This window comes from Amblyomma mixtum, chromosome 4 (genome assembly GCF_055824585.1).
Source record: "Amblyomma mixtum isolate Tamu chromosome 4, ASM5582458v1, whole genome shotgun sequence".
In the NCBI taxonomy this organism is placed as follows: Eukaryota; Metazoa; Arthropoda; class Arachnida; order Ixodida; family Ixodidae; genus Amblyomma; species Amblyomma mixtum.
Window position 1 is genome coordinate 124871743 of NC_143015.1, and position 20253 is coordinate 124891995.

The 20253-nt window shown below is 46.0% G+C and overlaps 1 protein-coding gene across 1 annotated transcript in view; it reads left to right on the top strand.

Annotated features, from left to right (window-relative positions):
* Nucleotides 1–1646: 1646 nt before the first annotated feature.
* Nucleotides 1647–20253, top strand: part of LOC149348159 (glutamate receptor ionotropic, NMDA 2B-like) — a 166496-nt gene continuing 147889 nt past the window's right edge. The window contains exon 1 of the mRNA XM_089587967.1: nt 1647–1873. The gene's annotated coding sequence lies outside the window, so the exon portion shown is untranslated. The remainder of the gene's footprint in view (nt 1874–20253) is intronic.

Here is a 20253-nt window from a genome sequence, read left to right on the forward strand (position 1 = left end):
CCAGAGGGCTACCCGCCTAGACGACGGCCGAAAGGTCTTGACTCTCGGCGGCGGCTTCGGCCAGTCGGACGAGTTGTAACTGAGTCGCCGGGTCGGAGCTCAGTAGTAAGGTCTCCCATGGATCTTTTGTGTTTATACCTCGTCCCTCCCCGGGGGCATGAGGACATTCCCATAGTATGTGGTCCAAGGTGGCCCTAAGTTCGCAGTTTGCGCATTTTTCTGAAAATTGCCCTGGGTACATAAGACTCTAGAGGGCCGGGTTTGGAAAGGTGTAAGTTTGTAACCGGCGCCAGTTGATGGCTTGGTATCTGGACAAGGCTCTATCCGCTGGAGGAAGTCTAGCTCGTTGGAAACGATAGTGCTGGGTAATTTCTCTGTAGGTCACCATGCGATCCCTGTCTGTAAAGACCACCTCGCTCGGATCCGCCCGGAAAGAAAAGCCTCGGGCGAACTCGTGGGCCGTCTCATTACCAGGCAGGGATGCATGTGCTGGTGTCCAGACTAGTGTAATTTTCCGGTATATTACATGACGGCTTAGAATTGTATTCGTTAGAGGGGAGACCCGGCCCCTGCTGAAATTTAGTATGGCAACTTTGGAGTCACTGATGATGCATCTCGCTTTTGTGCCTACACAAGCCAGTGCTATGGCAGCTTCTTCTGCAGTCTCTGGGCTACCCGAGAGTATGGAGGCACTTAATTTGAGGAGTTGTTTATTATTGACGACCGCGACGGTCATCGTGTTCTTACCATACTCAGCGGCATCCGCGTAGACCACGTCCTCGTCTTTGTAGGAGCGGAAGCGTTTCTCTAGCGCCTCTGCCCGCTTGGCCCGGCGCACTGAGTGATGAATAGGATGCATATTCCTGGGTAATGGGGGTACAACTATATTGTCTCGAATTTTTCCGAGCATGTCAACTTTGGCGGTTGTTCTGTTATCTGGGCTCAGATTGAGTTTTTCTAGAATGGCCCTGCCGGTTGTGGTCCCGGCTAAGCGTTCGATTTGGGACGTTCTCACTGCTTCCGTAATTTCTTCCAGGGTATTATGCATTCCTAGCTCTAGGAGGCGGTGAGTGGATGTACGGATGGGCAATCCTAGAGCTTGTTTCGTGCATCGCCTGATAATTCCATTTATCTTTTCCTTTTCTGAAACTTTAAGATCAAGGAAGGGGGCAGCATACGAGATACGGCTTATCTATAGCGGAGTATTTAACTATGCTATCTGGTTCCCTGGGATAGTCACTGATCATTAGTGAAAAATCAGTTTATAAATGCTTCTGTCCGGGAACATGAAATTTGAACTCATCATTAAATCGCGTGAATAAAAAAAAATAAGACTGAAAGAAATACTGGCCTTTGTTCATGTTCAGCTTTCGAAAACAGTCGGTATGTATCATTTATAAGCTGAATTGTGTTCATTACTTGCATAAATGATTCCAACAGAAATGAGAGTGGGTATAAACAGCACACGAGTCTAACCTTTATGTCGTAGTGGCCGAAGAGGAGCAGGAGAAGGAGGACGCACTTTATTATAAAGAAGAGGATTTTTACTAGAGCTTATGCAGCAGCGGCAGCAAATTTTATAGAGCTTGGCAGCAGCGGCAGCAAGCCGTGAACACCATTTGAAAAACTGCTCTTTTGCAGTGCCGTCTACTTCGAGGCCCCACCGAACGTGCATACGAAGCGCTGCGTCGAATTCTGGCTCTACATTTCACGGATCCGCCCCAGTGACGAGGGATTTCCTGGCAAGAAGTCATCTGCACATGCGCACCCAGCCAGCTCGACCCAACAAAAAGCGGAGCATTTTCGGCCATCCGTCACTTGGCAGCAGCGGCAGCAAGCCGTGAACACCATTTGAAAAACTGCTCTTTTGCAGGTTAGTAGCCCTATGTTTCCATAATATCCATTTTAATAGTATTTCTGCTGCTGCTGCTCCTGCTGCTGCCATTTGCTGACATTTGTTGACATTTGCTATGCTTTTTGCATTACTGAGATTCATTTTGCGAGTACTTCTGTACACTTCAAGCAATGTCTGATTCCTGTAGCACGTGTGATGTGATCATCTCTGAGGATGAGCCATTTGTGGAATGTTCCAAATGCGAAAGCAACTATCACTTTGGAAAATGTGCTGGTCTTACTGAAAATACCTTAAAATCGAAGTATGAGGCCACCAAGAAAGCGTGGCAGTGCCCATCATGCAGAAGTGCAGGAAGTAGCAACACATGTAGTAAAGAGAGTAGTGGCTCTGAAACAGATATCAAACTTGCGCTCTTCTCAATTAACCAAAAGTTAGAGCGGCTGATGCCCCTGGCAGAGAAAATTGAAAGCATGGAGGAGTCTCTTAGCTGCATATCTTCGAAGTTTGATGAATTTGAGCAAAAGGTCGGCCATCAAGAGGCTGATATCATGGACCTAAAAAAGAGGATATCGGAGCTTGAGAAAAAGGATGACTTAAATCAGGCAGCACAAGCTCAGTTTGAAAAGAAGATACACGATTTTGAATTCCGAAGCAGGCAGCTGAACTTGGAACTGTATGGTATACAAGAAGTGCAGGATGAGGATCAAACAGTCATATTAAATAACGTCGCTGATAAACTTCGAGTGCCTCGCTTGATAGAATCGGAGATAGCAACTGTTCATCGACTTCCCGCTAAACGTGATAAGACGCCAGGCATCATTTTGCGTTTTGCGAAGCAAGCTACAAGAGAAAACCGGTTGAAGAAGAAGAAGAACCTAAAAGATAGCGACCCGCCCATTTTCATGCAAGAAAATTTAACACGCCGAAATAGAGAACTGCTTCAGGCAACTAAAGTCTGTGCCAAAGAAAAAGGCTATAAGTTCACTTGGTATGTCAATGGAAAGGTTTTCGTTAGGCGATGAGGGAATGAGTGCCATTCATGTGAAGGGAAAGAGCGATTTGGATCGGCTATAGCACTCAGCATGGTATCTTTCGAGTTTCTTCTTGAAACATAATCGACATGCAGCAGATGTATTATCTGCCGAGTGACTTGAACCGCACTGCTTCGTGTGTTGCGCTGACAACGCTTAACGCTATTCACCAGAACGCACGCTCTGTAAAAAACAAGATATTATGTTTAGAGGAGTTCTTTGGCGAATTTTCATTTGCTTTTTCTTTGATCATGCTCAGTGAGACTTGGAGCACAGATGATTCCGACGTTTTCAGGATGACCAATTACAAAACTTATTACTTGAACCGCTCCGGCCTCCGGGGGGGGGGGGGGGGGGGTGGAGTGGCTTTACTGGTGTCAGATGACATTGAATGCGACAAGTTGGACTCGTACAGTCTTATTACTGAAGATTTTGAAGTGCTATCAGCCTGTACTGGAAGGTTCGTGTTTTCGGTTTGCTATCGTCCACCGAAGGGAAATATGGTTAGGTTTTTGGAATTTTACGACTGTTTTCTTTCATTTATAACAGATAACAAATACACTGTAATAGCTGGAGGTGATTTTAATCGATATGTTGAAGGACAACTCCTCTACTAGAGACTTTAATGCAGTCATGACCTCGAACGGATTTATTAATCTTATTAACGATCCAACAAGGGTAACACAAGAAAGTGAGTCACTTCTTGATCTGCTGATTACGAATACTTCCCAACCGATAGTTGAGTCGGGCGTATTATCATGTGCGATCAGTGACCACCTTCCAGTGTTTGCATGCATAAATAAGACTAGACTGGTAAAGTACCGACAGGAGAAAGCGAAGTACCAAAGTATAACCAATGCTACCCTCAATTCATTTCACAGCTCACTGGAACAAGTTGAGTGGGATAGTATCGACGTTACCAGTGACGCAAATGAGGCTTACGATGAGTTCCTCCGTGTATTTAAACAGCTCTACCATTCTTGTTTCCCGCTAAAAGTGCGTGCAATAAAGCGTAAAACTCGCAAACCTTGGATATCTTCTGAGTTGCGCCAAGAAATTAAAACGAAAGACAAACTGTACAAAGTCTTTTTAAACACACGTTCAACCGATGACCTAAGCATTTTTAAGAAATACAGAAATAGATTAACAAAAAAGCTACGTCTCGCTCGTGCGGAATACTTCGCGACATTTTTTGAAATTAAAAATGGTCGCCACGATCTGTTGTGGTCAAGGTTGAATTTCTTACAGAGGCGTGAGCAACCACAGGCTGCCCCGCGGGCTTTAAAGCTTGATAATAAAGATGTATCCGGCAGAGAGTTGGCAGATGCCTTCAACAACGTTTTTACCACCCTTGCCCATAACACCCCGTCAAGTGATTTCAACACCTATTTTAGCTCTTACAATAGGGACACAATATTTCTGAACCCAGTTACGACAGAGGAGGTTATATCAGTCGTACAAAGCCTAAATAACGGCCATAGCTGTGACATTGACGGCATTCAAGTGAGGCCTGTCAAGCATGTTATAAGAGTTATTGCCCCTGTTCTTGCAGACATATTTAACTTATGCTTTACTACGGGCACATTTCCTAAAAAAAATGCAAATAGCCAAATGTAACGGTTTTGTATAAGAAAGGAGACCGCAATGATTTAGGAAATTATAGACCAGTATCAATACTCCCAATCTTCTTGAAAGCTTTTGAAAAAGTTCTGTATACACGGTTGTCTGATTTTATTGATAAACATGACCTTTTGTCACCTAATCAATTTGGGTTTTGTAAAAATAAATCTGCCGAGTTAGCACTACTCGAACAAAAGCAATATATACTAACACGGTTTCAAAATAAGGCCTTTGTTATTGGTGTCTTCGTGGACTTCTCGAAGGCATTCGATTTAGTAAACCACAGTGTACTCCTGACAAACTTGGAGCGTTGTGGTATTCGTGGACTGGCTCAAATGATCCTGAAATCATATCTTTCGCATAGAAAACAGGCTGTAAGCATAGACAATGTGACATCTGAACTAAAACTTGTTACTTCTGGCGTTCCCCAGGGTAGTATATTGGGACCATTACTTTTTAATATGTACCTAAATGATATCTCCAACATTAACTCCGCCGCTAAATTTATTATCTACGCTGACGACACTAGCATCTTTTTTACTGGAAATGATCTTGATCTCCTTGTTCGGGAATGCAATGACACCTTGAGTGAATTACAAAAGTGGTCCGAATCCAGATACATGCGTATAAATGAGAAGAAAACAAAAGCTGTCATATTTCGTCCTAAAAACAAAGTACTTCCTTCCCCCATCGAGATTAAACTAAACTCGCGACGTATAGACATAGTTGAACAATTTATATGCCTTGGAGTAGTTTTTTCTTCCAGCATGTCTTGGGAACACCACATGGACCATATTGTCACAAAACTGGCTCAAATAACCGGAGTCATAAGTCGGCTCAGATACGTCATTCCAAGAACAGTAAAGTTACTCCTCTATAATTCCCTTTTCTACTCCTATTTAAACTACTGCCATCTAGTGTGGGGCACAGCTACGGTTAGCTGTCTTCAGCGTATCTACATTTTTCAGAAAAAGTTTCTTCGTCATGTTTACAATGTCCCCTGGGACTCGCCAAGCAAAGATCTGTTTCTACAAAGTGGTGTGCTAAAAATACACAACTTGTATAAATATCGCTTGAGTGTCCGGTTTAAACTCGAAACACGTAGAAATGTAAACCACATACGTAAACTTGCTGAACTACATACCCGAGATGCAAGCTACACAACAAGGTATGCGGAGACATGGATAGTCCCGACCCCACGGTTAAACTCGGGTAGAGAACGCCTGCAGTTCACTCTTCCGTCCCTGCTAAACGCGTATATATATTATAATTTTGACCTTTTCAGTTCGTCAAACAGGTCTTTGCGTGCTTTGTATGCTAGCATGTAGGATTTTTGTTTTGTGCTTTTTTTTCTTCTTTCTCTTTTTTTTCTTTGCTGCCATTACCTGTGTCTACCCAATGTGAATATTGTGTCAATATTGTATAATGTTCTTTCGTTTTCTCTTGTACCTGCTCATTATTGTATACTTGTTATCATGCTTTGGAACTGAATTTTGTATTAAAAGCCTTGCTGTCAAGCTGCTGCCAAGCGAAAGGGGGCTGCGGCTTAGTCAAGCTGTCTCTCAGCTTTTTCTGCGCCTCCGCTGTCTGTATCTTTACAAGGCAGAAATAAAGAATTTGATTTGATTTGATTTGATTTGATTTATGGGTGAGGCCCCCTTCCAGGGCTCAACTGGCTTGAGCCGCCCTGCGGTCTTGTCGCGTGTGGTCCCGTTGGTCCTCTAGGTTATCGCTGGCCACCAGTGCCTCTCGCCGCTCAACAGACGTGTTTTTCGTCTTTAGAGTGTTTGGTTTGGCCCAACATCCTCACGAAATGTGGAATAGTGCAGGGTGAGCCTGGCACCAGGGACATGTGTCGGTGTCACATGTGTCACAATGATACTCCCTGTTGCACGGTTCTGTGGAAGAATGCGAAGGAACGGAGTATAACATTAGCCAGATTGAAACACCTAGAGCCTGCGAAATCTTTCTTGTTGCCCATATGTGTTAGGTCTGCAGGGCGCCACTTCTGCTGGCTACACCAAAGGAGGAGTTCTATTCACTTCTTGGAAATCGGATGGCAAAAAAAGCATCACAAAGACATCCCTTTGTCACTGTTGCCAGAGGATACTGAGCCGATTCACTATTAACACTACGGCATAAAGATGTGGCTCGTGTGCTCTTTACACCCACTCCAATTTCTATTAGGGTCACCTACGTAAGCGCTTGAAACACTTATGGTTTAAAATGACGTATACCTGTAAAAAAACAGGGGCTCATCTGACATCTACTGGTTCTGCCTTACTTCACTGTTATCCTTAGATGTCGATGGTTGTGCTTATCAAACCAAGACAAAATGAAAGTGGCGCTGCTATCCATTGGGAATAAAGTCCCGTCTCAGATGAGTGCTAGCGTGAACTAGGAAAACAAAGAAAAAATATTTCGCCGGTTGGCGTTGAGATGTGTTAAAAAACCATGGTTACTAAGGATTTTCAGTCAGTAATTCTGAAAACTATTTCCACAGGAAAGGTAACACACCCATGTCTCATTGTAGACGTCAGGAATAAATTAAATAAGAGAGTGCGTTTGAACAACAAGCAGGAAAATTCCCCCTGAGAAGTAATCTAACCCTGCTCTTTGTCTCGACGACTACAGAGTAAAGGCTTTTCTTGCATGACAATCGTTGAAAGGAAAGATGGAGGTCGCATCTGTGCCCCGGTGTTCACCCTTCGTCGAGTAACAACGGCGACAGGACAAAAGCAGACGCAAAGGAGGCAGCAGTCGCAGCCGCGGAGGAAATAGCTTCCAACCATAAGCCTGTCTTTCTTTCCTGTCATCGGAGACGGGAGTAAATCCCTGTAATCGAAAAAGGGCTGGCCCGTGTCTTGCGGTGATCAAAGTAGGTATGGTGACACTGTCTCCCGCCTCGTTTTTCCGCTTTTTTTTAAATAGAAGCTTGTCCAGAAGCCACCAGTCTAGATTGAGCAACCCTCGAAAGAAGACGATGTCTCGACGGCTGTGGTCATCTAGCATTTCCTACCGATTTTTTCTCGTATTGCCACTGCTTCTCAGTTTGTGTTGTTATGGCCGCTTCCTTTTACCAGCACTTGTAGATACCGAAAGCTCCACTATCTCCCCAACGGGAGAAATGTATGCTTTTTTACTGCCCCTGTTTGGTCTGACTGCGTTTCTATCCGTGCCTTTCAGGTTTAATATTCTCCAGGACGTGAAACAGATCGCGTCTTAGTCACTTTTACAGAAGAGCAGATAACTGATATTTAATGTCCCAGAACTGAGCGAGAACGCGTTTTCCTTTGTTTTTGCTCTACAATTAATATAATGGTGGCGTCTCATCTTACTGCCCTCTTTTATTGAAACAAACAAACAACCCTCCTCACGTCTCCCCTGTTTCTGCTCTGAAAGTCTTAAGTTTCTTTTTGTTGCTAGCAACAGTCACGCGATTGCACAACTCGCTGAAAATGACGCTTAACCTTGCAAGCTTTTTCTCGCCTCTTTCACACTTTACTGGGCTCTGCGCAGGACAAAGAAATGACCAAGGCGTCTCCCGGAATAATATACTTGCTATTACTACGGCTATTTACGCACCAAAGGCAGCAAAGAATAAAATAATTATCAATCAATGGTTCAAGGTCGAATTAAGTAAAAAGAAGCTCTACTGTCCTACCGACACTCTCATTTTCTTCCCCGTGGGCTGCTGTCAGCAACTGATAAGAAAAAAATTCGCTCTGGCTTAGCTTGGTTAAGCCCGGTAATTGCGAAAGCAATATCCGTACCTACGCCATGGTACAGCTGGTAGTGTAGCTGGTGGTGGTGCTTGTGGTTAGACTTGTGGTGATGCATCGGTTATACAATCCAATCCAATCCAATGCACTCCTATCCAATCCAATCCAATGTAATCTACTCTAATCTAATGTAATCTAATCTAATCCAATCCAATCCAGTCCAGTCCAATCCGGTCCATTCCAATCTAATGTTATCCAATCTAATCCAATCTAATCCAACTAATGCAATCAAGGTCAAATAAAGGTCAATGGTGGTCACCGCCGCGGCACGATGGTGGTCACCGTGCAAAGTGCAAGTAGTATTGCTTTCGCAATAAAATAAAAGGTGTTGGCTTCTTAGCTGAGCGTCATGTTGGCTTCAGGTTCGAAAAGAGGGGGATCACGTCCAGGCAGCCTTTTTTCATCGCGCATACTGCTACACACGAAGCCATTTAAGGCAACGCAAAGCAAGAATGGAAGCTGCGTACGGTTTTCTTTGAACCTAGCTTTCTTTTATCAGAGTCATATGGTTCGAGCCGCCTCCTCCGCCAGGAACTTTCATTCGTCCTTCAACCAAATCTACGCAGTAATCCACTAATCACCTACAGAGGAGTGTGAGGGCTGTGAAGAGCGAAGTGCAGAACCCGCATTTGGAGGCCGTGTGGCGATGGCTTGAGCAGCGGCAGGGGTGACAGCAATGGCGACATTAAGCAGGCAAGCGTGATTTTTACGTGGGCACTCAAGGAAGTGCTTGCGAATAGCTGCCGTTCGTGTAATTTAGCAAACGGGCTATTGCGCATTCTTTTTGCTTCCATGAATGGAAGGACCCAACGAGAGTGTAGTGCGCTGTGTCGTGTGCAAAAGGTGCCCGTAGAATGCCACAAAGCGCGTATTGTGTGGTGAGCATAAACGGCTTCCTGTGCAAAGACGGACCGAGACGCAGCGTGAGTTGTGGACGGAACACTTGCGCGGAACTGCTAGGTCGCGACCGCTAGGCCTGAATAAAACAGTCGTCGACATGACGCCATGCAGTCCGCCATTGCGCACGCAAAGTTGTTTCGTACGCCCACTGTCTGTAGACACGCTGTGTACCTCGTCCTCGCCAGCAGTCAACGAAGGAAAGGAGATCACTCCGTCGGCTTTACGACGGCGTTGGTATCGGGTGGGGCTGCCTGGGATGGATGTACCACAGGGGAAAATTTTCAGTGATACTCCAATCGTCTACCCACTGGAATATTCATCACACGCCGCAGGTGACGCTAAACTGCCGCTGAATTGCCGGATTTACGCACTAAAGCTTAAGCATTGGAGGAGTTGTTGTCGTCTGCTATTGTTCCACAACGTATAGAGGTGTTATGTTTATTTATTGGTTGTTGAAGTCATCGTTTTTGTGATTCCCATCGTCGACAGGCTTCGTTTTTTATCTGCCAAATTCATCATTGGTTGGTTTATTAGTTGGTTTATTGGGGTTTAACGTCCTAAAGCGCCTAAGGCTATGAGAGACGCCGTAGTGGAGGGCTCAGGAAGTTTCGACCACCTGGGGTTCTTTTACGTGCACTGACATCGCACAGTACAAATTCTTCATTGGTGAATTGATGCGGCAAATGCCTTGAGTACAGAATGACTGATGTTTCTGAAGAGCGCATCGACCGCCTGAATAGCCCTATTGACAATAATATTCCTTGGTTCGCTTTCAGTGCCTCAATTATATCTATGCCGTTCAAGATCACCTCCAACACTAGCGAACCTACACATCCGGAATTAAATTCGTCTTTATAGACTCCCTTTTTATTCGTTTCAGTCGATCATAAGAGGAACGCTTACTGAATACTTACTCCTTTAGCTCGGCAATCCCGATAAGCCGCTGGCAGTGTCGTATCGTTCGCTGCCGAAATTGGAATCGCCCATTACGATTCCAGCGTCGTCGCCGTATCCTATCACAGCTGAAACGGAAGGAGGTCGACTTTCCTTTTAACATTATTCTCAGCACTGCGCCGAATATTGATGAGCTCCAACGCCCTCAGCATCGGCGGGGCCTTTCTTTGTTAGTTCGGCGCTTGGAGCCGAATTTGAGAGAGTAATACAGCGAATTTTAAACTGTTCGCTCCCATTTTTAGAGCATGAAATGAAATGAAGTCGTGGCCACTAAACGGAAGACCATGTCTTGGCCCTCGTATTTTTTTGTCACCGTCATAAAGGTCGCCAAATGGAAACGAAAAAGAAGAGGATGTGACGCAATAGAGTTGCGATGCCTCCGGCCTGTCGAACTCATTCAAGTCGATGGCTGGAAAGTTGGCAGTCATAAACTGCATCATTAGATTTCATTACTGTTTCAGGATTCATCTGGTATTTCATTACTGCTTCAAAATACGACGTATTGCTCGAGGGATTCCACGAAAACATGTCCGAACGAGGCTTTCTAGGATACACAAAACTCGCCTATGCCTAACTACTTCCGTATACGTTGAATCACTCCACAGAGAGAGAGAGAGAGCGAAAACTTTATTTACACAGGAATTCGGGGCGCGCCCCAGGATCCCCGCACGACCCCACTGCACTCAAGTGTTTATGTTCCGAAGCTCCATAACACTGGCAGCACGGCCAGTGGCGATGGTCTGCACGGCCGGGTCCTCCGAGCGCAGCAGGGTCTCCCAGTCCTCCCAGGTCTTGAGGTTCTCTAGGTCCCGCGGGGCGAAGGGTCCGCCGGGCAGAGGGAAAGGATGTGGAGGAAAGAGGCGAATGGTTCTGGGCGTAGAGTGCATGCCGGAGTGGGGAAGGAGGGGAGGGGAAGGGATAGTGGGCTAGGTTAAGGGGTAAACGGAGAGTGTGTGTCTGTAGTCTGCGCCAGAGTGTTGCGTGTTTGTTATCTAGGGAGGGGTGGGGCGGGGGGTAGAGTGGGCGTAAGGCTCTGTACGCCTGGGTCAGCTCACTGAATGAGTGCATCCGCTCCTTCGTGAATCCCCGATCCGAGGGCACCCGTGCCCGGTTTAAAGAACCTCGGGCTAAAAGGTTGGCGGCCTCGTTTCCGGGATTCTCGGAGTGCGCGGGCACCCATATCAGCTCCACTTGGCGGGGCGGGGGTGCATTGGGCGAGTCCGGTATGCCAAAAGCAGGGACATGGACTCGGCCTCGAGTAAAATTTAGAATCGCAGTTTTAGAATCACCTAAAATTTACCGGGCTTCCGTGCGGGTGATAGCAAGTGCAATGGCGGCTTCCTCTGCAGCCTCTGGGGAGGTGTCTGGAGGGAGAGGTAGTGTGAGGAGGGCGGGAAAAGAGGAGTCCACCACAGCTGCTGTCGCTTCATCACCCGTGCAGGCAGCGTCCACCCATACGGCGTCCGGCTCGGGGCCGTACGCTCGATACAGAGCCTTCGCACGGGCTCAGCGGCGTTGCTCATGGTGGGACGGGTGCAATTCCTCGGAAGCGGCCTGATGACGAGCTCTCGGTGAAGGGATCGTGGAATGGCGAGGAGGGTTGGGTCGTTGGCCGGTATTTTGATTCCGAGGGTGTCCAGGATATACCGACCTGTGGAGGTTTGTGTGAGCCTGATGTATTGGGCCTGTCGGTGGGCCTGCACCAATTCCCCGATCGTATTGTGGATGCCCAGGCCTAGTAATCTGTCTGTGGGTGTGTGCAGGGGAATAGTGAAGTGCTACCTTGAATGCCTTGCGAATCAACGCATCCAAAGCGTTTATGTCATGTTTGGATAGCTGTAAGTATGGGGTAGTGTACAGCACACGGCTGAGGACAAAGACATGAATGAGGCGACATAGGTCGCGCTCCTTCATGCCTCTATGACGTCCCGAAACCCTGCGGATGAGGTGCGATATCCCGCCTACAACCTGCTTGAGTTTCTTGAGGGTGGTGGTGTTTTTGCCATCGTTCTGGTTGTGCAGGCCCAATACACGGAGGGTGCCAACCTCAGGTACCGGATCACCATTCAGTTCAATGGCAATGGGGGAACGGGGGCAGCGGTGGTTCTTAGGCCGGATAAGGAAGAGTTCGGACTTATCTGGGGAGCAAGACAGTCCGATGGTCCGTGCGTAATTTTGGGTGAGGGTAGCTGCTTCCTGTAAGGTGTTCTCTATGTCTCCGTCACTGCCGTGGGTGGTCCACAGGGTGATATCGTCGGCATAAAGAGTGTGCTTCAGGTGGGGAATAGTGGCCAATTTTCGGGCGAGGGGGATGAGGGTAATGTTAAAGAGAAAGGGAGAAAGGACGGACCCTTGAGGGGTGCCGATACTCTGAAGAGTGTAGGAGGGGGAAGACAGGGCCGAAGTGTATCTCAGTCGTGCGGTCAGTGAGGAATGCTTGAATGCAGGCATACGCGCGCGCACCCACATTCAAGGGGGATAGAGCAGTCATGATCGCCTGATGTTCAATGCGATCAAAAGCTTTGGAGAGATCGAAAGCTAAGACTGCCTTGGTGTGACCCGGACGAAGCGGGTCGAAAATGTCGTGTGTGAGTTGCAGCATGGCGTCCTGTGCGGATAGATGGGGGCGAAATCCTACCATGCTATGCGGGTAAACATTGTTGTACGCCATGTGACTTGTGAGTCTCGCTAACACAACATGCTCTAGGAGCTTCCCGAGGCATGAGGTTAGCGAAATCGGGCGAAGGTTTTGAAGAGTAAGTGGTTTCTTGGGTCCAGAGGATTTATCATTTTTTTTCTTCATAAACCTCGAGAGGGAAGATCGTAAGATCAATGGAACCTAAACAGATTTTAAAGCATCTGTTAGCGGATTTGCATCTTGCGAAAAGAACACTCGATGAATCCATATTTAGGCCCGTTTCCCGTGCTATCTTCCCGTCTAGACACATGACCAAACAAGCTATACAGTGAGTGAGGAAGTCAGGGAGGTGGTCAGTGATTGAGTGATTGAATGGTTGTATGAATTAGTTAATGGTTTAGAGAGGGAGACTGAGTGAGTGATTGAGAAAAGCTTTTATATATGCTGCGCAGTTCCCTCGTGAAACTCATTGCTTTGCCTGTCCCAAGAAAAAAACTCTCGTCTCAAAGTAACGCAGAGACATTCTAGCCTCAGCCGCTGCGCAGTGTAGACGGGGTCTCCGTTCCCCCGTTCTGATGAGGGTGACGAATCGCGGCTTAAGCCGCTTATCTGTTTTTTCAGCCAGCGTCCGCTTCGGCGGAAGCGGTTGTTGCTGCGACGCGCGTCTTTTCTTTTCTTTTTCTCTTTCCTCTGTTCTTTTAGCTCTCCTGTATCTGCACGTGGCAGCGGTGGTGCCTCGGCTGGAGCCAGTTGGCAGGCCCGTGCAATTTCTCTTTCATCCTTCTCTCAGTCGCAACAACAACAATCTGCTAAGCCATCTATAGTGTCTGTTCCTGGACGGAGCATTGCTGTTATGTGAATAAAAATAAGAGCCCCTGTACACAACGCACTCAGCGCACAAGCACGCGCCGTGTAGAAGTAGAATAAAAACGGTTGCGCATTTAAATAAAGCGATGCAACGAGACGCAAATAGACGCCCTACTTGAAAAGGCGTTCGCAGTGGACAACGCTGCGTGCAACGAGTGTGCGCACTAGCTCAGAGCACTGGAATGTTAAAAACATTTTTGCGTGAATTTGGGCAGCTATATCGGGCCGCTGTAACTTCGGGGAACAGTCACCCATATACTGAAAAATAACCAAAATCTCGTTGTAAATAAACGGTACATTAATTTCCCTCTCCCATCCAACTCTTTTGCCTGCGTTGCTTCATCCATTCTTCCCTTTCTTTTGGATTTTTCAACCGATTCAACTGCATTTCGTCCAAAGAAACATAATACAGCTATCGGTCACTCTCATTAGACAGGAGAAGAGGAAAGCGCTGCCACAAAAAAAAAAAAACAAATGTGAAATGAAACGCAAGAACAAACATTGGCAATTCTCTTCAGCCATGCTCGGCAAAGAATGAGTGAGGCGAGAGAACTGGGCCCCACCCTGAGAACATAGCACCTGTAATAACGAGGATTTTGGGCAAACAAGGAACAAGCCGAACCCCTCTAACGGTGTTTAACGCCCAAGAGTTTAGTACGGGTAACGGTGCAGTGAAGGGGTCTGGATAAACTTCTACCACCTCGTGTTAAGTGACATGCACTGACATCGCATAGCGAACGGTTGTTTTTGAATTTCTTGACCGAATTTCATCCATCCAGAATTCGCTGGTTCAGCAGACGGACAATCTAACCGCTAAGCCACCGCGGCTGGTAACAAATGCTAGAATAAAAAGCAAGCCTTTCACTGATGGCCACAAGGTCAGCCCTAGAAATGACGGTTCCTAGCATAACAAAGCAGATAGGTGGAGTAAAGCAGTGACATCCTAGCATTCTCATATAGCATAGCATAGCATAGCATAGCATAGTATAGCATAGCATAGCATAGCATAGCATAGCATAGCATAGGTCATAGGCAAGCAAATACAAATTATGCTCTTCATGGCTGCACAGTAACCTTGGCCGGCTGACGCAAACGTCAATAACGGTGGCGACGATTTCAGCAAAGGAAGGAAGGCGAAAAAAAAGTACCGACTAAAGTAGGCTGGCTACGGATTAGCTAAAAAAAAAATTGGCGGGAGCCTTGATGTTTATTTCTCTCTGCATGACGATGTCCTTCGATTTCCTCCCTTCCTATATCTCATTTTGTTATTCTTCGTCTTTTTCTCTTTTTCTCTATTTAGGCGTCACTTGGTTTTTGTTTGGCTTGCCTTGGCTTGGCGCGGATCCAAACCAACCAAAGCAAGAACAACTGCATTTGAAACAGGCTTACGTTAATCCACGAAAAGTATTAAAGTATCCGCCGCTAGGTACTGGCTTCGGCGCACTCAACATAACTGCATTTGAAGAAGTCTTTTGTTGCTCCAATGACCAAGAGGAGAGTACTCGCAGAATAACAGGGAACAGCTGCGTTCAGTCGATTAAAAAACAGTCCGAGACCTTTTCGTATTGTGCTGAAAAAAAAAAACGCAGGTTGAAACGTTTCCTGCCATCGAAAGTTTCCATCGTCAAAAATTCAATCTACATTTCAAAAATATGCAAAAAAGTTTATAGGCAGAGACATACAAACTTATTTGCAAGGCGGGCAGTGAAACGACTGAGAAACACCACGCAGGAACAAAAAAAAACAATTTTCGGGTTTTGAATGAACCCCGACCCGGTACGCGTCGTTTTCTTTGTCCGATGCGAAATTTCCATAGGAACGACAGGCGAGTGAAAGAACGTTGGAGAAAGAGAGACTTCCCGCATTTTGGTGTCGCATTTGTTGTTTCTTTCAAAGAGCTTTCCACATTCTTTATAAGACTACAGCGTGTATTAATAAAATGAAGCAATCAACCGCTCTAGCCACCGCATGGAACAAGATTTTGTTTTCAGTTTTCAGAAATACACAGCCCAACATAGCGCTTCGCAACGGAAGCACATTCCCAAGCTACGTATATCAGTGCAATGAGTGGGGCTGATTTAATGAAGAGCTCAGATGAAGTTTGGGAAAAATGACCTCTCAAAAATTGATGTAGGAACGGCATATAAGGGTCATTTAAGTGACCACTTTGTTATTGCTAAGTAGTGTGTCTGCACTATCGTTGTACAACTTCAAGGAAGACTTTCGGAGCTAACTTTGTAGGGTCGTTAGCTTGACTGCGCTTCTGTGCCTCGGGATCATGGTCCATTCACGAAACGCTTAATGTGCTCTAAAATATGAGCCAGTTTATCGAGTAAGTTCAATGCCGATATGCATGAGCTAATTTTTTTGTATCTGCACTTGCCCAAGAGCTGTTGTCGCTGAGGGTTTTCCATCTGTGCAGCCCTAGAATACTGGGAGTCAGTGCGGGACACCATGCACCGAACTGGCAGTGCACACTACTAAAAGCCAGTTGGTACAAGAAGGAGGGTTTCGAGGCTTTTCGTATTTTTTGATGTCAGCAACAAAGTTTGGTAAGAAGCCATAGCACTGCATGGCCGCATTCCGACTGACGAACTCAACGAAAGTACAGCGCACAAACTGCAGCGAACACAAACTTGTACTCTTAGTGGCGGGGTTAATTACGGTTGTTTTCTGAATTCTTTCTTCCCTACAAGCCTGTTTAGTAATCTTTATTTCCTGAATGAAATACCATAAAACCATATCTTTATCTTCTCTGAGGTCTTAGTTGTAGCCCTGAGGCCGCTGGAGTGACGAGGCAAAGCCTATGGTAAAAATATACACGAATAAGTCAGAAAGAGACCTACAACACCTTTTTTTACAAGAATCATTTCGAAGCCTTTCGGAAACTTTACGCGGGAATTGAAAGCGCCCGCAAGCTCATTAACAGAAACAGAGCCCCACTTTAGTGGCTGAAAGGCTGCGGCGTTCGGCTTCTCAGCCGGAGTACGCGAGATCGACGGAGGTTAAATGCAAAAGTCGCATGTAGGTGCACGTAGGTGCATGTTAAAGAACCCCAAGTGGTTTAAAATATTCGAAAGCCCCACGCTACGGCGCTTCCTTTGACCTTCTCTCTTTCAATTGTTTCCGTTATTCCTTTGATCATGGCGCTGTTGAGGTGCCCACCAAGAGTTCGACAGATACGGCACTTTTCCTTTCCTATATTTTTAATTGCAGAAAATTGAGGTAATTTTTTTTTTCACCAAACTCTCTTCGGAAATCACTTACGGTGTGCGACAAATTGCTGTAAAATTTCTTCAGGAAGTCTGGGAGGGTAGAGTACAAACTCTGGAGCTTTTTACATGGGATGTCCGCACAGGGTTATTCAGGTGTAGCACGGATTACTTGTAAATTTTAATGTGTGAGGAAGACAAGCCCCGCAGTCGGCTACTTTTGGGGAGAAGAACAGTTTCATATACTATGAATTTGCAGAATTGAACTTATTAGAGTGGCGTTATTTTTTGCTGCCATTGATATTTAAACTAGTTTCACTGCTTAAAACATCGAAATAAATTTTGTTCAATGGCGCAAACATGGCATTGAAACATGGAAACGAGCTCTCGTCGGTAACGAAGTCTGTTTATAAGGTACAGGTTTTGTGCATATTTATAAATTTGTTACGACAATTTCCTATCTTGCAAAGAATACCAGACTAAATTTAAAACTACTCCAGTTACCGTAACAGGAGCAATAACGTTCTTGAAGCAATGCTGCCAGTTATGTTCTACTTCTCTCTTTCAATTGATCTTTGTAATTTGTTTCTTTGGGCTAATTTGTTTTTCAGTTTTATGCTGTTATTTAGCCACTACACCCTTACTGATCTACTGTATTTATATTATCTACCTGCCTAGCTAGCGTACTTAATGGCGCGCACTTTACATGTTTTATATATTTTTTAAATTAAAGCTAGAGCTTAGTAATCTCTGCTGGGCTTGTTTATATATAAACAGGTAAATAGAGAAAGGCAAACCACGTAAACCACCGCCGCACTTGCCAATGACACGCATCCGAACGCATGTTTTATTGCGAAAGCAATACTACTAGCACTTTCACGCCTTTGCCGTGCCGCGGCGGTGACCACCATTGACCTTCATTTGACCTTGATTGCATTAGATTGGATTAGATTAGATTTGATTGGACTGGACTGGACTGGACTGGACGGGATTGGATTAGATTAGATTTGATTTGATTTGATTTGATTAGATTAGATTACACTAGATTAGATTACATTGGATTGGATTCGATAGGAGTGGATTGGATTGGAGTGGATTGGATTGGAATTGAATGGATTGGAATGGATTGGATGGGATTGGATTGGATTGGATGGGATTGGTTTGGATTGGATTGGATTGGATTGGATTGTATAACCGATGCATCACCACAAGTCTAACCACAAGCACCACCACCAGCTACAGTACCAGCTGTACCATGGCGTAGGTACGGATATTGCTTTCGCAATTACCGGGCTCAACCAAGCTAAGCCACAGCGAATTTTTTCCTTCCAACCACAAGTCTTCACAACGCCTCGGCGCTGAGAGCAAGGGTAGGTACTTCAGCTGCAGCAAACCGTGGCGCGGAAAACCACGCGTTCGGTAAAGAGAGGAAACCTGATGGAGAGGCCACGGTACATGACGCTTCAACAGACACTGACCCGACGTTCGGGCTCCCCCTTTCAGCAGACTGGAACGAGATTCGTGAAAGGTCAGACAGAAAGAAGCAAAAGCAGACGGAAGGCTCACCTCTGGACACGCAAGAGTACACAGTGGAACCTGTTCTTTACTGGAATTTTTTTCTCTCTGTGCGCTTAGCTTCCCGAAGCTCGGCACACCGTGCGGCTTTGATGTTTGTATTATTTCCTGCCGACTGGGTTTCAGTGCTTCCGCGTGAGCTTGAAGCAGAACACATCTTGAGATCGTCCGAAGTTTTCATGGCCTCCCGTCAGATGGAAAGACTACAAAACACGCCCATCCATTGCCTGCAGTCGGTTTCAGAAGTTGCGCGCAGCGCTGTAGGAAGGCGATGCCCGGTAGCGGAGTGATGTTTTGGGGCTCTTTTTGCACGTAATCATGCAGTTTGTAGCGGTTAGTGCGAAAAAACAAAACAAATATATATATCAACTACAGTCTAATGCTCTGAGTATCTTTTTTTTTTGTGAAAGGGGAAGATGCCTACTAAAAGCAAAGTGGTGAGCTAGGCTTAACCGAACATTAGCAAACTCCGATTAATTCCTGCAATCACTTGTTGTTCTGCAAAATTATTAGAAAATGCTCAGATTTCGATTGACGTGAGTCTGAGTAAATAGGTGGAGTACCGCTGCCTTAGAATTGGTAACGTTTGGTCTCCACTTTGCATGTCGTGTCAGAGAGGACAGTTAAATAGAGGAATGCCATAAAAGAGCAATAGTTGCTTGCTAGTTCTCTGCCGCCGTCGTGTTAGTGACACCATATGAATAGGTCACGGGAACCATGCGAATGTTTTTGTGAGAGTTGGGAACATTAAAAGTTACGAACGTGATTTGTTGCACTTTGCCATTCTTCTCATCCTTTCGCTCTTGAAACTGGTGGCCACACTAATTACATAAATGTTCCTCAGCTTCCGAAAGCCGTAGCCAAATTTCCAGTCAGCTCTAGATCAACCCTGCTTTTATGCACTGAGCAGAAAATGAATAAAGTAAGTACCAATCAATCGCGCGATATGGAAACAACTTTATTAGTTGGTCTGTAATCGGCAAAAAGTTACTTAAAAAATTTCACATATGATCCGACAATCTGATGCGAACAACAGCGCCTCTATGCTGCCGCTTTCGCGTTTTGTCTGCGCTGGTGCGCAGGCTCTCCGACGTCTCGCTGTCGCTCATAGCGAAGTCTGGTTCCGCACTGGCGTCAGCCATACTCACACATGTCCTGGGTAAAGAAGAGGGTGTGGTGCAGGCGTACCACTACATACTCCTGCGGCACTCCGAGTGAGTACTGCTCCGCTTTCCTTCTTTAGCGCACTCGCCCCTCGCTTTTGGTGCCAGTTTTTCTTTTCCCTCGCCGCTCCCTTGGGACTGCTGGAGCCGTGGTGGCTTCACGACGGATAGACTCAGGCCGGTGTTTTGAGCGACTGAAACTAGAGCTGCATGCATAGCAAACTTGCTCCAAAGACTGTTTGGTTTGGTTTATTCGGGTTTAACGTCCCGAAGCAACTCAGGCTGTGAGGGACGCCGTAGTGAAGAACTCCGGAAATTTCGAACACCTGGGGTTCTTTAACGTGCACTGACATCGCACAGCACACGGGCCTCTAGAATTTCGCCTCCATCGAAATTCAGCCGCCGCGGCCGGGATCGGACCCGTGTCTTTCGGGTCAGCAGCCGAGCGCCGTAACCACTGAGCCACCGCGGCGGGGCTCCAAAGAATGTATTCGTTCAAGCGATTAGCCACTTACTATCTCATAGAAAGGGAACCAGCGAAAACAGACGCAAGACAAGAACAAAGAAGGCACACACCACAACGCTGGTTTTTGTTCTTTGGTCTTTGTTGTTTTTGGTCTTTGTTCTTGTCTAGCGTCTGTTTTCGCTGGTTCCCT